The sequence below is a fragment of the Parasteatoda tepidariorum genome, chromosome 6 (assembly GCF_982258835.1).
Source record: "Parasteatoda tepidariorum strain Cologne lab strain chromosome 6, Ptep-v5.0, whole genome shotgun sequence".
Lineage (NCBI taxonomy): Eukaryota > Metazoa > Arthropoda > Arachnida > Araneae > Theridiidae > Parasteatoda > Parasteatoda tepidariorum.
Genome location: NC_141760.1, coordinates 28,204,187 through 28,222,650, shown reverse-complemented (window position 1 = coordinate 28,222,650; position 18,464 = coordinate 28,204,187). Strand labels below are relative to the sequence as shown.

The 18,464-nt window shown below is 29.4% G+C and overlaps 1 protein-coding gene across 2 annotated transcripts in view; it reads left to right on the top strand.

Moving 5' to 3' along the window:
• The first annotated feature begins 7,874 nt into the window (after nt 1–7,874).
• Nucleotides 7,875–18,464, top strand: part of LOC107453740 (uncharacterized) — a 63,975-nt gene continuing 53,385 nt past the window's right edge. For both annotated transcript variants that reach the window (XR_015434557.1, XR_015434558.1), the window contains exon 1: nt 7,875–8,333. The gene's annotated coding sequence lies outside the window, so the exon portion shown is untranslated. The remainder of the gene's footprint in view (nt 8,334–18,464) is intronic.

Below are 18,464 nucleotides of genomic sequence, written 5' to 3'. Positions count from 1 at the left end.
CGATTTCCTAGCGTTGCCATTCGGGGAGTTGTAATGAGGTTTTTTTTGTCGCCTTGTAAGAGAAATAGTATTGAGTATTGAGAAATAGTAACGTAAACAAAACAAAGCAAACGTTGCCACCGGCGGAAAAGAAATGCAGCCGAAATTTGGGAGCCACGTAAGCGAATTATATATATTAGATTATTATTATTTGTATATACACTTTCCTTTCTTTAAACTTTACTCGTAATAAAAAAAGCATTTTAATTTTTATTGTATGATTTCTAATATTTGGCGGCACATTTTAAGAATCGCGGCACAGTAGTTGAGAATCACTTTAACTAAATGAACTGTTAAAGGAAGTACAGTGCTCAAGAAGTAACTGAACAACCCTAAACAACTTTTGATCTTATAATCTAATCTTCGCTTCCTTAATTGTTCGTCAGTCTGACCTCAAATAGGCTAATTAATTTGAGTCGTGGTGGCTCAGGTGATAGAGCACCCCTCTCCCAATGAGGTGTCTCGGATTCGAATCGTTCGAATCCTGGCGATGGTTGTTCGAAACGAATTCCGGCTTGCACCGACTACAGTGCTGACGTGAAGTATACGCAGTGGTAGATGGATCATCATGGATTACAGTCCCCTTGCTGTGAGACTAAACGGGGGAGGTTTTCGTACTTTCCCTCTTCCATGCATTGCAAATACTGGTAAGTTCCATCAAAAAGTTCTCCACGATGGCAGATTTCTCCCAATATTTATTCCAGGAGTCCCCTTATCTTCTGGATTAAACTGAAAATTACAAAGGCTACGGAGTTGAACATCATTAATCACAAACCCAATATTGGATCACCTGCCCAATGTCGGTTATAAAAAAGAAAAAAAAATATGCTATTTAATTTTTTGCGACTATAGTTAAATTTACGAAATCAGGCACAGAAACATCCTTTTTCTGCATAAACAAACCCTTTTTTTACAGGGCTTCGGATTTTTGATCTTCATAGTATAGAGAGTAGCCACAATATCGTAAATATGGTCACAATAATTTGGTCAGGAGAGCGATAAAAGTTTCGATATTAATTTAACTTTTTGCGTATTTCGCAATATTTCGGAAACTTTTTAGGTAAATCGAACAATTTTTGCACACTAATATAAAATTCCTTTGTTCAAGTTTAATTCATACAAAATAAAACTTTCAGTAAAAAAAATCTTATTTACATTTTTTTGTTTCACCACAGTAGAAAAATTTTAATTTTAAGTTTTTTTTAAAATCAATTTAAAAATGCAATTTCAAATGATAAATTTAAGCCAAAAGAGTTCAGATGTTCCTGAAAAATCTAAATTCATAAATCGAACTTTTATAATATTCTATTTCTCACATTTCGCTCAAAATTAGAATTTTTCCGATTAAAATGAAATATTTTAAAATTATGTAAAAAATTGCATGCCTTACGATTTTAAATTTTTTAAACCATAATTAAAAAATAATTAAAATTAGTAAAGATTTATCGCCTTTCTGACCATATTTCCCCGATTGTGACTACCTCATATATTTCAGACAAAATATGTTTATTCAGGGAAAGTATGTTTTTGTATCTGATTTCATAACTTAAATTATAGTCTGAACTAATTAATTAGCATATTTGTGGCCATTCTCACGAACCATTAAAATGTAAGCGCTGAACATTAACTTCCATTATTAGATCAAAAGTTATTTTTGTTTATTCGTCCTGTTTCGTTTTCGCACTATTCATGGTCTACTCTTCGTTCCTGAGCAAAAAATAATGGAATATAATGGCGAAATGAAGCTAACAATTTGGTGGCCATCTCATCTTCAACTTCAATAGAGTCTACATGAATTCGGTAAGATGATTAACACTTTTTATTTATGTATATAGACATACTATTGATCTTAGGAAGCTTAAAAATTGGTGAAATAAGTAAGAAAATAAAATGTATTTTAGTAAATTCGTATTCACCAGGACGCTTCATATTTTCATGTGCGAAATCTAACCAAGGGTAATGGAATTGAAAAAAAAAGTATTTATGTATTCAAAATCATAATTCATGGGAAAATGGTACTGATTAGTTTACGAGAAACATAAAAAAAAACACGTCGATGAGACTCAGTTACACCGATAATGCTTTATTAATAAATGTAAAATATGCATATTAAAATAAAAGAAATGAGCTATGTACTAGAAAGCAAAAGTAATGGAGTGAAGGTTTTTATTTGTCTAGAAGATCTATAAGAAGTCGTCATACTATCATTGACAATAATGAAGCTTAATTAATGCTGGTAATATGTATTGATTGAAATAAAAAAAATAACTAAAAAGCAATAATAAGGAGAAAAGATACTTATTCGCGCTCTGAGTAACCGTAAAATATATGCATATTATTGCTGACACCCATGTTCAATTAATATTGATAATGTGTATTATTGGAAATAAAATAAAATACCCTATGTGCTAAAACGCCAAGCTCATGGAGGAAAGATAAATGGAAAATTCGTTTAATAAAAAGTTAACCACATTTAAATATTAATGGCCCCATTAAATATTTCTTCCTTCTCGCTAAATTATTTTTTTAAAAACAAATAGTTTTAACTTTTCTTGGATTCTACCAATTATAAACTTTTGAAACTTTAGATTTTGCAATGGCGAAATACTTATATCAATATGGCATAAAAAACTTATACCTCATAATTCAAAATTTTTTAATCATTAATTAAATTAAATAATCCAAAAAATCATACAAAATAATAAATAATTATTAAAAGCTGCTTTTTGCATGAAATTATCTTTTGGTAAACGGGTTTATGAGTAGGGGCAATATATTAAGGTCAAAGGGGCAATATATTAAGGTATATAGTAGGGGCAAATTGCTTAACTAGTTTTAACAATATGACTTAGAACACAAAAAGAAAAATAAATATTAAGGAATCCGAACTTTGGATCGCTCTCCAGACCAAACTATGGGGACCATATTTCCCAGATTGCATATACCACCTATATTTTGAAGGCAAAGAATCTAAATATGTAAAAGAAAAATATTTGTTTATTTGTTGTTAGCTAGCACTACATAATTAGCATATATAAGGTCACCCCTAAGTGTCATAATTTAGGTTGACACTCAATACGCGAAACTTTGATCATTGGAACAAATGTTATTCAGGGTGATTTCTTTTTATTTATTTATTTATTTTATGATCACTATACGTAGGGATGGTAAAAATCGTAAATTAAGTTTGTAATAAAAGGAATTTATCAAAAAAAAAATTATAGTAGTGATATTTGAAAATAAATATAAATAATCATAATTCAAGAAAATGTTGAGAGACATTTTATGGCAAATTCACGAACATCCTTATTAGAAAATATCGAAACATCATAACTCTATATGCAAATAATCTTTATACACATAACTCTCATATTTAACAAAATGAAACGATATTTAAAAAAAAAAATTCCAATGCCCGCCTGGATAATGACCTAGGTCATACAGGCACCTGTAGGGTAGATTTGTTGGCCACTCTTCCATGGGCACCATATTAGTTGGGCCAATGTTGCTCCCACAGTAAGGACAGATAGTATAGAGAAGGAAAGATCATCCATGCCTTGCCGAACACTGAACCTTTCTGATGCAAGGGCAGTTCCCTAACCCTTACACAGTCACGTCGACGCGTATTTAAAAAATGAATCATTCAATATTCTAAAGACATACAAATTTCAATATTTTCAAAACGCCACTTAACATTCACTAATTTCTTTAACTATATAAATTACAAATAGAGTAAATTATATAAGACTTTGTGAATAGGCATAATAATTATAATTTCTCCCAGATACTCAACAATGTTTTCGGTATTTACCCTACAACTCTGTATACAGTTAAAATATATAATGCAAATTCGGTTTTCGCGTAAAATATTTCAAATATTCTTATTCAATAATTTAAAAAAAACTTAAAAATAACAATGAATGCTTTATAAAAAGTTCATATGTTCCATTACTAATGTCTTTAAGAATCATAAATTATTTGTTAACCGATTCTAATTTTATTTTCAAAAGAAATGAAAACGAAAAAATGTTTTGCTTTTAAGTTTGAAATCAGTCCAAAAAATATTTATAGCCTAGAAACTTCGAAGGTTTTACGAACGTAATTAACATATTTAAAATCCCCACCAGAGAAATTAAAGATTGACACTTAGTTCAAGAAAATCCAATTATTAGGAATGAAAGTTATTCAGGGTGATATCTTTTAATTTAAGTACTGCACAAAACTGCATATTTATATAAGTTTTAAAACTTTTGATATATTGGTTATATCGACATGGTTGAGGTTTTATTCACTGTTAGAGTTTTCATTCTAAAATTAAGGTAGAATAACCGGCAGCAGTCTGTCCATATAATTAACAGTAAATTTTACAGTAAAGAGCATTTTTTACCCTTACGGTTTTGAAACCGTTTCGGACTACTAGTATAGTTATAAAACCATGAATACAAAACTATACGGTTTTTTAACCATTTAGAACTGACACGGTTTCAAAGCAGAACAAATGTATATGTAACTGGCTTTTCTTTTTTGCTAGGCATTTCATTAGATAATGGACATAGGAGATTGTAGGACACAAATAAAATAGTGCAGGACACTGAAAAGTCTTCATATGTTGAAGGGAATAGGGGAAATAATGTGGTGCCAACGCTAGGACTCGAATCCATTTTCTGTCGATAATGGGATTGACAGACTAGCCTTCTCGGCTATAATATGTACGTAGTTACAAGAAACTATGTGGTTTCATCAGGTGGGCTTAGTAGGTACGATAAAATTCTGGTTGTTTAACCGTATAAGGTAAAAACAGTTAATAAACTATTTTTCTCACAGTTAACAATTTTCCTACCATCTTATTTATCATTATTTGACTGCTTTGTTTAAATATGGTAAAATAACAATTAAAGAAAATGATGTTTAACTATTTTTTTTTCGAGAAAATTCTATTAGTGTTCTATTCAGCGTAAAAAAAAAATATATATATAAATAAATTACAAGCAAAGTCTCCTGCCTTGGACCGGAACATCTAGTAGAAAACCAGTTTGTTTGATGTAAATGAAAGAAAAGGAAATCACGAGAAATCGTAAAACCATCTACCCCATTACACAAAATAAAGAATAAATTTTCATATCATAAATTTACATATGACCATTTACTGGTTTTTATTTGTATTACTATTTTTTTTGTCGTATGCCTGTTTATCAGTGGGGGTACGATTGTTGCTGTTTTTCAGTGGCGCCATCTATGGCCAGGAATTCGACTTCTGCCACGCCATTCACACAATCACAACCCGTTCATAGGGCGGGGCACATTCACACACAAAGGAGAAAGGATATAGAACACACAGACAGAGAAAGAAACATCCATGTCTTGCCCGGGATTCGAACCCAGGACCTTTCCGATGCAAGGGCAGCTATTAATTCTGCTATTAATTCTGGTATAAGGGAAGTATAAATGAAGTATAAATGAAGTTGCGTCCTCTCTTGTAGAAAGTATTAGATTGAGACTACAGCTCACCTAGGAGGAAGGTGTTCATATATTTAAACTGCTGTTTGTAGAAAATGCAACACCATGAAAGAATCATCAGAACCAAATGAAATTTAATGCAGAAACGACTTGTACTGATACAAATAAATGATGAAATTTTCAAAACAAAAGAAACAAATTAAGCGTCCGAAATCAGTATTTGGTGCAGCCACCACGCGCTGCAATAAGTGCTGCTATACGACGTGGCATGGAGTCAAACAGATGTTGAATATCTGCTTGAGGAAGAGAATTCCATATCGCTTGTATGCGCAACCAAAGTTCGTCTTTGGAAACTGCAGGACGCGGATCACGAGTGAGACGCCGACCAACCATATCCCACACGTGCTCAATAGGCGACATATCCGGCGAATAAGCAGGCCAAGGAAGAAGTTGCATGCGTTGTGCTGAACAGAAGTCTCTAACAGTCCGCGCAACATGTGGGCGTGCATTATCCTGCTGAAAGATAGCTCCAGGGATGCCTTGAAGGAAAGGAACGACTTCGGGCTGTAGCACTTCACGGACGTATCTGTTGCTATTGAGATTACCCTCAATTCGTATCAAATTGGATCGTCCATGATACGAAATCGCACCCCAGACCATAACTCCGGGTGTTCGACCACTATATCGTTCAATAATACACTCAGGAAGGCAGCGTTGACCGGCATAACGTCTAACACGAACACGGCCATCATGGGTCCACAAATTGAAGCGTGATTCATCTGAAAAGACAACTTGGTGCCAATCAGCTCGCCAGTCTCTGTGCTCAAGAGCCCACTGCCGACGCAGCCGTCGATGATCCGCCGTGAGGGGAATCCTGTATAATGGCACCCTTGCACGCAATCCACGGCGCAGCAGACGACGACGAATTGACGAAGCCGACAATTGTACACCTGTAGCAGTAGACCAATGTGCTGCCAGCTGCCTGGAGGAAGCTGTGCGATCATTCACCGCCATGCGGAGCAGGTGTCGATCATCGCGCTCTGACTTCACCTTCTGTCGTCCAGTGCCTGTTTTTCGAGTTGTTCGGTGCTCGTCGGTCCACTGCTTCCAAACTCGCATCACTGTGGAACTGTTCCGCTGCATACGAGCTGCTATTGCGCGATAGGAAAATCCTCCTTCTCGAAGGCCGATTATCCTCCCTCGTTCAAACTCCGTAAGTTGCTTGAATTTCTTATTCTTCCGTCGTGGAGGCATACTCAGGTCTCACTAAACGTTTGCCACTAACAAATAATCATAGACTATTTTCAACGTCCCGCTACAGCACTTTATTTATACGCTTTCAGCATCAATTCAGAGGGCGCTGCGCGCGCCACGCACGCGCGATGGCTCTGAAACTTTATTAATTTGCATAATATCCTATAATTGACATTTGCTGCGAATTTAATTTGATTCTGATGATTCCTTCATGGTGTTGCATTTTCTACAAACAGCAGTTTATATTGTGCCTAAACCACATTTTTTATAAATAATTTATATTTTTCCCAGAACTACACCTATATTTATTTATTCAGGTATGGGTTTAAACTTTTGCGCCATATTATTAAAATGTTGAATCAGTAACCATAATGTCTGTAAATTGATTTTGTTTCTGCTAGACTCACTGCTTCTTTCTGGCAAACTTCATTCAACTTTCCGAATTTTGGCGAAGGCAGTTAATGTCCCTGAAAGTTCTGCAAAATTACAGTTTCTTGCTACTTTAGAGTCAAATTCATGATCAATCAGATTTATTTTTTTTAGTTACTACTGATTGATACATATTTATAGAAGTATAAATATCTTGGTGGTTCACTGTTGGCACTAGTAAATTTTGACGGTCAGAAATCTAAGAAAATAGTCTTTTTTCGAAGATTTTTAAATGACCTTTGACGTTCGATTCAAAGGTCCTCTGAATGTGTTTATTTCCTAATAGTTAGTGTAAAAGTAGTAACGTATATGGTAACGTAACGTAAATAACGTAAATAATAATCACTATTACAATTTTCTCGTTTTACAATAAAACCTTTATTAATAATTTTTGCCAAAATAATATAATTAATTTCATACGTCATGTGTAAAACAAACCCATTATATCGTCTAACTAAAACTTAAATTTTTGATCAATTTCGAACATCCCTCCTGTATTGAAAAAAAAGCTTTTTAAGACAAATTTACTTTCTTAGTTACCATCATCCTATTTCTGTAATACTATTTACTTAGAACAATATCATTTATATATTTATTATTGATAATATTATTTCGTAGGATTTTGATATAATGTTTATGGCAATAAAAATTCTTTTGAGAATTCGTTATATTATTTCAGCTTTCGGAATGCAACTAATCAACTGTGCTTTTATTTATATTGGATTCAAGTCTTACTTAACATCATAAACAATTTCGTGAACTGAAGATCCTTTCGTAATGAATTTTGTGTTTTGACAGCAGTTGTTTGTTCTGTTGATGAACAAATTTTTCCTCTTCATAGCAATATTAATCCTTTTCAGGTTGTAAAAATCCTGTTAAAGACATGCATAAGTTTCTTTAATAAAGTTTCTTGAATGTATACTGATATTGCAGCAAAAGCTTAACTTAAATGTACTTTTATTATTTGGTTATATGCACTAAATTTGTGTAAATGGTATAAAAATAACATAAGAAATAGATGGTAATAAATTTGTTTAAAAAAACTTGACATGTTGATACTAGAGAAAAATATTGTAGTATCGCAACATTATTTTTAAACAGCGCAGCAAATCATAAGACCATCTATTGATGAATAGGTCGAATCCTTTAAACCGGTATGTAATTTAATGTAATTTTTTTACTGCAATCAAAGAGCTTCTGTTTCAGAGGTGCATCTTTGCACATAATTTTCAAATAATTTTAATATAAGTGATTTTTAAATTTTACGTAAACGAAATTATTACAATCAGATATTACAAAATTTGAAATTTTTCTTGCATTACGGCTACTGCGTTAGAATTAGAAAGCGTTTAAAGTAAAGAATCTACTCTAATAAACTTCCAAGACCATTTTAAGAGATTGATACAAACAAACTATAAAAACATCCGTATCGTCTCAAAAGTATATATCACAATTCTTTGCAGGAAACTGAGCATAATACAAAAAAAGTATATAAAATTTTCATTAACTTCTCTAATTTAATTAGTTTATAAGCTGTTTTTTCCTTACTTTAACTTTTACATTAAAAACAAAAACCATTCTAATAGAATAAAAAGCACTTATAATTGATCATTTGGGCCTAAATTAGAGCAGAAAAAATAGCCATAACTCAAATGCAGCTGCTTTTTTATTATTTTATCACAAAAAATAAATTTTAAATTAGAGATCTGTACGAATATTAAGATAGGTTAGTCACTTTAAGATAATAAAATAAATTCAAATATGTCTTAATTTGATTTGATATTTAATAAAGTTGCATTAGTTAAAAATCATGCTCACCAATATGAATTAGAGTTAAAATAAAGTAGATGATAAATTAATTACAATTTTAAACACTAAAAACTTGTTAATTCTGACTAAAAAGTTTCATCGCATCTTAATTCTTGACTTTTAACAAGTGGATTAATAGTGAATAGTAGCTGCTATGTCAAAGATTTTTGTATTTGTTAGATTGTTGTCCAAAAAGTAAATATTTATGAATCTATTCCTAGGGGGCTCATTGAATATTTTAACTGGAATAAGTTAAAATAAAAAATCATAGAAGTGTTGATAGATAAAATTTGATCATAGATTACTTGAATCGGTAAAATTTCCTATAATCACCACTTCGAACTTTTTTATTAGTATTATCATCATCATTATATTCCCTTCCCATTGTATTATTGTCTAATTCTCCGTTGTCCAATTTTGCCGTCCAATTTTCTGTTGTGATAAGTAATAATGTCTGATACAAATCATCAGACTAATGGCGAACACAATTAAAACAGAAAACAATGATTTAGCTTTTTTTCCGTGTCATTACAAATTAAAAAAAAAAAATAAAAGTTTTCCGTATTGATATCAAATTCAAGCACGTTCTTCGTTAATTTATCGTCCCAATATTCCATTTAAGTCAGGAAATTCCCCTCACGTCGATAATATAATTATAAAATTTCGAAAAAAGTCTGATTCCTGCACCTGTTATAGAATAGAATCTTTCACTACAATACCAAAAAAATTGTTTTGCAGCAAAAGCTAGTTGACCCACTACCAGTTAGTTTCTAACAGTTTGTTATGCACTTTGAAGCACAGCTAATACTTTCCAGAATATTATTTAATAATTTATTATAAGTTCTCTAAACTATAATCTAAGGAATTAAAAGAATTAAATAACCTATTTGCGTACAACGTCATACAGTTGTTTTGAAAAGAAGGCCCTTCTATTGATAATTTTAAAAACAGAAATGCCTGCAGGTTGAAATTCAGTCATATAATTTGTCTTCCCAATCTTCCTTTTATACAATTTATACTTAAGCTCTTTAGAAAATAGAAATATTTGCATAATTAAAAAATTAGTTGAAAAAAAATTTTTGCGGACAAAAATTTTTGTCAAAAATAAGTTTGTTTAGCACTTGAATGACTCTATTTTCTTAAATTTCACTTTAATTTAAGAACTAAACCACTTTAAGTTTTAGAACTAAATATTATTACTTACATTGCTGATTTCTTCTACCACTATTTTCTGAAAAATGAAGGAAATTTTTTAAAATATATAATTACTGTAAAAATTTGTTTAATTTATTAAGCTTAAAAAAATATTGCATTAAAATTTTACTTTTGTAGATTATTATTGAGGAGTGAGTTTTCTATTTTTAATTGGTACACTAGCTTTTTTTCTGCACTTTCTTCAATTTGTTTAATCTTTCCTTGGTATTGAGGAAATTTTTCGAGAAAAGTTTTTTCATCTTTGTGTACATTGTGCTCTCGGATGCCGTGATAGTTATAAATCAAATTTTCCGAGTAGCTCCCTTTTTCATATTAATTTTTTTTTTAATTGTAATACCTTTTCTCAATATTTATCCCTTCTACTAAAGGATAAGAGCTTATCAGAGGGTAATAATTCATTATAACTTAGAAATAATATATGAGGTTTAGATTTTTTTTATTACTTTTATACACACATTCTATCTTTTCTTTTTTTACTCTTTTCTTTAATTTATTTTTCTCCAAAAAATGGAAGATGTACATAAATGTGCCTCCGGAATTTGAACCCTTATTTTTCTGTTGGTAGGCAGGTACGCTAACCACCACTTAGCTCCAAAACTTGACATTCCAATTTTCCTTTTTTTTAATTCTTAATTACTATATTAATACTTAATGCTGTGGAGCCTGTTTAAGTTGAACCTTTTAGGTACATTGCTGGCCATTTTAAAATGGTTTTCAATTTAATGGAGTGAATATGTGACTTTGTTTAATATAAACATGCTAAATGAGTTATTAATATATTTCTTACTATGTTATTATAACTTAATATAATAATAATTCCTTCAATAGATATGTGATGCCAATACCAGACAAGGAATACATTAGAAAATATTTAGCTGCTATGTCAGCATTAAAAATAATCCATTTAAATGCTGATAATTAATTTCTTATTGCTGGTTTTGCACAGTATTCTATTTTGAAGTCTGCTGTTTATTCTTGATGACGATATTTTAAGAAGGATTTTTCATTGAATACATTGATTCTTATGATTCGATTTATTTTGCTTCTTAAATACCGTTGCTTCAAAGTAGAAAATTAAAGATACTACTAAAGAAGCTTATGCCTATCATTGTACTTGAATGATAATAACGTCAAATATAACAAGACGCACAGCCCTGTATATCTTTGTGTACACGTTAAAATTGATATTTTTCATTAATAGCCATCTTTAGCGACCAGATTAATTACCATTCAGAATTATCATGTACAATATATAAATTTAATGGTAATCAAAAAGAATGCTTAACACAGCTGTTTATTTAAATATTCTAATTCTTCTACCAGGATCCTCAAATCCAAGTACCTTGAGCATAAAAAAAAAATTATGGTTACTTTTGCAAGCAATGTCCAACCCTCTATGTCAATTTTGATTAAGGTGCTATGTATATCCTCTATGGCTAAAAATTCAAAGCTGCTGTTAAAGATGTAACAAATAATGATAATAATATCAACAATTATAAAACTAATAATAATATTACTTTGATTTATTAGGCGAAAGACAGCAAATTAAAGCAAATTCTCTATTTTTCAAATCTATTACAATTCTCTATTTACAAATTCTCTTATTTTTCTAAAGTCATTGCTTCAATGTCGAAAATATGTATGCAACTTATTCCTATCATTGTACTTGGACAATAATCACGTAGAATATGACACGATATGCAACCCTGTTTATATTTGTGTACACGTTGAAATTGAGATCTTTCATTAATAACCGTCTTTGGTTGTCAGCTTAATTACCTCTCAAAATTTTCTGCGCAACATATAAACTGTTATGGTAACTAAGCCGAATGCTGAGAAAATGATAATGTTAATGAATGATATGCTTAATGATATGATAATGTTTATTTAAATATACTAATTTCTCAACCATGATCCTCAAAATCTAATAACTTAAGTGTCCAAAAAATATGGTTGCATTTGGAGGTGGCATCATACCCTCTATGTCAATTCTGTTAAAGGTATTATGTGTACCCTCTATTGTTGAAAATTCAAAGTAATTCAGAGTGAGCTTCTGATCAAGGAGAAGCGCATATATTTCTTTCATGCATAAAGAATTGCGTAATTGGAATTGTACAAATATAAGTGCTTTTTGAAAATATGTCGAATTTTAAAAGGTATATCGTTTTCAAATTGCAGAGGTATTTTTAAAAACTCAAAGGAATTAAGTTTTTTTAATCACTTTCATAAAAATATTTTTTAAAATAAAAAAATTTTGACTTATGATTGAAAAGTGGGCAGATTCCATAGGTTACTGGAATTGCGTTGTCTAGAATATCTTTTAGAAATACCAAATTATAAAATACAAATTCGAAAAGAAAAAAAATGATTTCAAGAAAAATAATATTTCTGTCATTCTAAAATTTGGACACAAATAACCTGGCGAAACATTTAGTGATAAAAGTTATACAGTAGTGCTGCCTCTATTACCTAAAACAAAACAATTTTAGAGCATGCAAAGTGGCTTCTTGCTTTAATAGTTAAATAATAAAAATTATTTAAATTTCTTCTTAGAAAACAACCCGCACCTTGAAGAAGTGTTAGTATAGTGGTTAGTTCATTGCGTTGAGGCGGCAATAACTCAGGTTCGAAACCTGATCCTTCTTTTTCAACAATTTGGCTTTAAATCATTAAAATCCATTATTGTAGAAGCATTTATTTTTCTCCCAGAGAGACTTAATTCAAAAAGCTCTTGCTTGATTTGATATTAAAATCAGCCGAAAGTAAATAAATATAACGTAAAATAAATAAATACTAGATAATAATAGGAAGAACTCTTTCCTATTTGACTTACTAAACAATATAAGTTTATTATTATAAAGTGTAAAGAAATAATAGCTTCCTACTTAATATTTTTCATTCCGTAACACACTTTGTATTACTAAGTAAAAAAGAAATTTCTAATACAGTTGGGTTTTTCCCTCATAAAGGTAATCTCTTATTTCGTTACGATTAACATACTAACGAAATGATCTCTCTTAAAAATGTAATAATTATATACTTTATAAAAAAAATTTTATTCATTTTTTTAAAATAACTACTTTAAAGGGGGGGGGAAGCAGCAGTCATGTGGGATGGCGAGTGGAGAGGGCAGAAGATGGGGGTCTCCAAGCCTTAAAAATAACTGCAGATATTCCAAATCAATTTACATTTTTGACATGCTTGCAATACTAGAGGCAAATGACTTCTTTTTTGTGGTAGTCATTAACGTAAATTTTTTCTTTTATATTACTACAACAAAATTAATACATGAGTTGAGTTCGAAAGAATAGTAAATCTGACCGTCGATAATTGCTTAGACACGCTGTATTTTGAACTTTCAACCGAAATAATTGACAATTCAAGAGGATAATTCTGGCACAGAGACAAATAAATAAAATAAATAAAAAAATAAAATAAATAAATAAATAGATAAATAAATAAATCATATAGCTCGCTCTATCCTCAACGTCAAGTTAAAATTTAATTTCGCCTTTGAACCAAACATTATTAAATTTTTTTTCCTTCCATTTTATTTAGCTGAATTAGTGTCATTCTATCCTTGTGTTGTGAAATTTATTTTAAGAAATTTGGCAACATAAAAATTTTTTAAATAAATGCCATTCTATATTTCTGAAACGAGGGTAAATTCGAAATGTTTAGTTTCTCTTTTTAATAATCCTTTTGATATACACTTTAATTTCATTTATATTTAAAATGCTTAGTAGGATAGGTAGTCTAATTACCAAATTTTATGGCCAATAGTTTGACCTCAAATATGTTAATTATTTGGTTCTGATTATTGATTAGGTTACGAAATCGGGCAGAGTTTTTTTGACTAAACATATTTTTTTTTTATTACGAGATTTGGAATTTATTTTTTTTGCAATCAAAATTATAGAAAACAAGAAATAATGATTTGGAAAATATGATCCCAATAACTTAATCAGAAAAGCAGTTTGAATTTGAGACCCTTTTGTGATAATTTCTCTTCTATCGTATTTCACCATAGTTCGATACATTTTTGAGGGGAACAGAAATTTTTTTCATGCAATTATAAAATTCTCTTGTTAGTAGAAAAATCAGGCCTTGTAAAAAAATAGCTTTAAATACTAATTTATTAATTGCAATCGTTTTATTTAGTTATGTTCGAAATAAATTTAATATGAAAGGTGTAATGTTTTTTCAATCATTTTAGATATGTAAAATTAAATGACAAAAAAACAATATTTAAACAAAATCTGCCAAATGATTTATGAGTTACAAAATTTCAAAAGAGAGATTTCAAAATTTTTGTATCTTTTAATTTTCATTTTTGAAGAACCATTTGGCCGACGTGATTCGAAATCTATATTTTGTCATATAACAATATTTGTTTTAAAAATATATGTAGGTTTTTATAACATAATTTGAAGTGCTCTAACGTCCTCTGAGAATAAGAGATTCTAAATTTAATCAATTAAAAGGTATCAGAAACGAGATCTATCGTAGAAAAAGAACACATTTTTTGGCTTTGTTTAAATTACTTATAAATATTTAGTATAGATGGCAGCACTACAGTTTCTATTTCCTATTTTTAAAAGAGACATTTCTATCGAAAAAATTTTAAATCAAACCCTTCAAAATACTGCGGAGTGTGTTCTCACCGATCGAAATTAGAAAAGAAGAGAGTTCACTGCTTATTGACCAAGAATGAAGGCCCATCACAAAATAAAAGTCACGAAACAATGCCTCAAAATTTATTTTAATTTAGTAATTCTATATTTTATATTCATTATTTACGTATTACTAGTATAGATTTAAAATATTCAATTTTAATATTCTATTTTTATGTTCTATTTGTATTCTATATTATTTATATTATTATATTCAATTTTAAATGTCTCAAAAAATGATACCTTGTATTTTTAACGAACTGTTATACCTTTTATAAAAGTATTCTTCTTATGAAATGAGTTTTTCCAAAGTAATTATTAAATGGGTATAATAACAAATAAAATATCACAATGTCTGCATATGCACTTATAGTCACGAAACAGTTTAATGATTGGAATTATTTTTATGTGCTCACAACATTGCCTCCTTTATATTTAGTTAATTTGTTTTATGCACGAACATTTTTGGGGAAAATAAGTCTTTCTGTAATTGTTTGCTTTTCAGAAATCATGAAAATGTCTCATATTAGAAAGAGAATAAATTTTTTTTTACATAATTATTTGATGAGTAGAAAAAAAAAAAACCTGTAGACAAAAAGTACTAGTCATATTTTTTTAAATGTTGACCTTAATAAATTCGGAAAATTGGAAAATTCAATTAACATAGGCATGCATATTTATCTGTTCGTGCCAAGAAGTAATTTTCAATCATAGTAACAGGCCACGCGTTATAGGGGGCGGAAGTGACGTCATCATGGAAAGTAAAAGGGTGCTTATTTCTGCGGAGATTCAAACGAAAGTTTTTCACATTTCAAAGCAAAGTATTTGTATCATAATAAATTTTATTGAAAAAAAATAAGACAAAAAAATTAGTTTTTCATGAAAATGTCCTCATCTTGATAAATATTTAAGCTAGGCTTAAAAAATTTTAAAATCACATGGACTAAACAACTCTACAAATACAAAATAATCCTCTGAATTTTCCTTCAGAAATTTAAAAAATTTTCAAAATCTAAAAATGCCTCATCCATTACAGTATGCAATGTAACGTATAAACCACAATAATGATGGCTTGATATCATTGCCAATAAGAAATCTGAATAGAAATTTTTATTTTACAATTTCATTTGACGTATTTACAATTTTTTGTCAAACCTTTAAACATAGATGGCAGCACTACATTAATTCTTTCATTTTAAAGTTGCTATTTCTATTCTACAAAATGGTCTTTTTGAAGAACTGTTTTTAATTTGAAAAATTACTGTGGTTCATGTTCAAAAACAACAATGCACTTAACATTGTAGCATCAGATTCTACCATATTTAATGATTGTAATATTTTTTTTAAAAATTAAGCAAATTATTAAATTAAGCAAGGAAATGTCGAATTCTAAATTCTATAATATTTAATAAAATTAACTTTATAATAGTTTATTCATGCATTTCTAACCACATAAAATTTTGTAATTCTTGCTTAAATATTTATTGAGCTATGGACATTTTTATAATAAAAAAAAACTTTTTTTTTCTAACGTTGTTTTGCTATAATTTTAAAAATATTCATTAAAATTAAATAAAATTTGCAATCAAAATTAAAAAAACAAAATTAAAAAAAATTTTAAAAAAAATTTGTGAGTGGATAGCTTAAAACTATACAATCTATGAATATTTAAAGTAATTCCATTGCACTGCGCATGCTCGAAAGTTTTTTTAAAATTTTTTTTCATAATTTTGCAGTAAATCTTATTTGGCAATTAATAAAAATAGTCTTATTTGAATATCATAGAAAACGTAAAAAGTTTCAATCAATTAGCTATGTAATTTGTGTACTTTTTGAAATAAAGGTCAAATTGATCAGGGGTTTTTCAGAAATTTTATTTTGTTGTTGCTGTCCGGTTGTAAGGTAGTGTCATTTGCAATTCTACACAACAAAATTTGTATAAAACCCCTCATCCCTTTGAGCTTTAATATGAAAAATACAAAAACTACATAGAAAATTGCTCGACACTTTTTACCTTTTTAAGATATTAAAATAATAATTTTTCATTACTTTTCAAATACAGTTCTCTACAAAATTATGGGGTGGGGGGGGGATATTATCTTATTTTATTTATTTATTTATTTTACCATGCACAGTTATAAAAGAATCACTTTCAGTAGTCAGTTCTTGATTAGTTTTGAGAGAGCCTTTTTCAAATTTTAAGCCAAAATTTTTGTATTCAAGTTTAAATTGCTCCATAAATTTTGTTTAAAACAGACATAAAAATTAGTTTTTCATAAAAATGTGCATATCTCGATAAGTATTTAAGCTAGGTTTACAAAATTTGACAAATCACATGAACTAAACAACTCTACAATTAGAAATTAATCATCTAAGTTAAAAAATTTTAAAAATTTTCGAAAACTGAAAATGCCTCTTCGAAGAAATTATAAATTAAAATGATGGAGCCCCTAAGGTTTTATACTACTTTAAAAAGCATTATTGCCGTAGCGGGTTTGGAGCTTGCGCCAATGTTATCTGAATGTAAAGTATAAACCACAATGAAAAAGGATTGATTTCATTTCTAAAAAGAAATATGAATAAAAGTTTTAAAATTAATTACGGTGCTTAAGACAAGGTTATTTTCTTAAAAAACACTAAATATAGATGGCAGCACTACATTTATTCATAAAATTAATTACGGTGTTAAAGCCAAGTTTCTTAAAAAAAAACTTTAAATATAGATTGAAGCGCTACATTTATTCTTTTATTTAAAAGTTCCATTCTACAAAATGGACTTTTCTAAGAACTGATCTAATTTTAAAAATAACCGTTTTTCATGTTCAATTTTTAAAACGTTTCCACACTTCACTCTTAGTTGTAGCATAACATTCTACCATAATAAATCATTGTAATATTTTTTTAAAAATTAATAGTATTTAAGGAAGTGTCAAATTATAAATTCTGTAATATTTAGAAAATTATCTTTATAATTGCTGCTTTATGAATTTCAAATCTATTTGTTTTCTTTACTTGAAAACATACTGTATTGTATTGTATTTTGTCTTTCAAATCGATCAAAAGATGTTAATGTTCCAAGATTTTAAATAATCCATAATTAAACAAAAGTGGAAATATAGAATAAGTATCAACTTGCCATAAAAATAAAAACTTCTAGCTGTTGACGGTAACAATTTAGAACCTAAAGAAAACGACGTCAAACTTTTAAAGCTTATAAACAAGTGATATCTATCTTAAAAGTTGCCCATACAGTATAGTGGTTAAGCTGCCACGCTTCCATCCTGGAGGTCCTGGGTTCGAATCCCGAATGGGCATCAGTAAACCAATTTACTATTAAATTAAAAAATTTCATAGATTCCTGAGATTCAGATTCTGCTAAGATTATAAAATTAAAATTTAAATTAATAGATTTCAAAAGTAAAATAAATGGTTTACCTTGTTAAAAACGCGTTCAGCATAATAAAATTAATATATCTTGAAAATATTGTTAATAGACATAGCAGCCGAAAAATGCGATTAATGATAAATAAAGATATAATAATGTTGGCGTGCAATCAATATGAACGTCTGGATTGTGAATGAAACCAC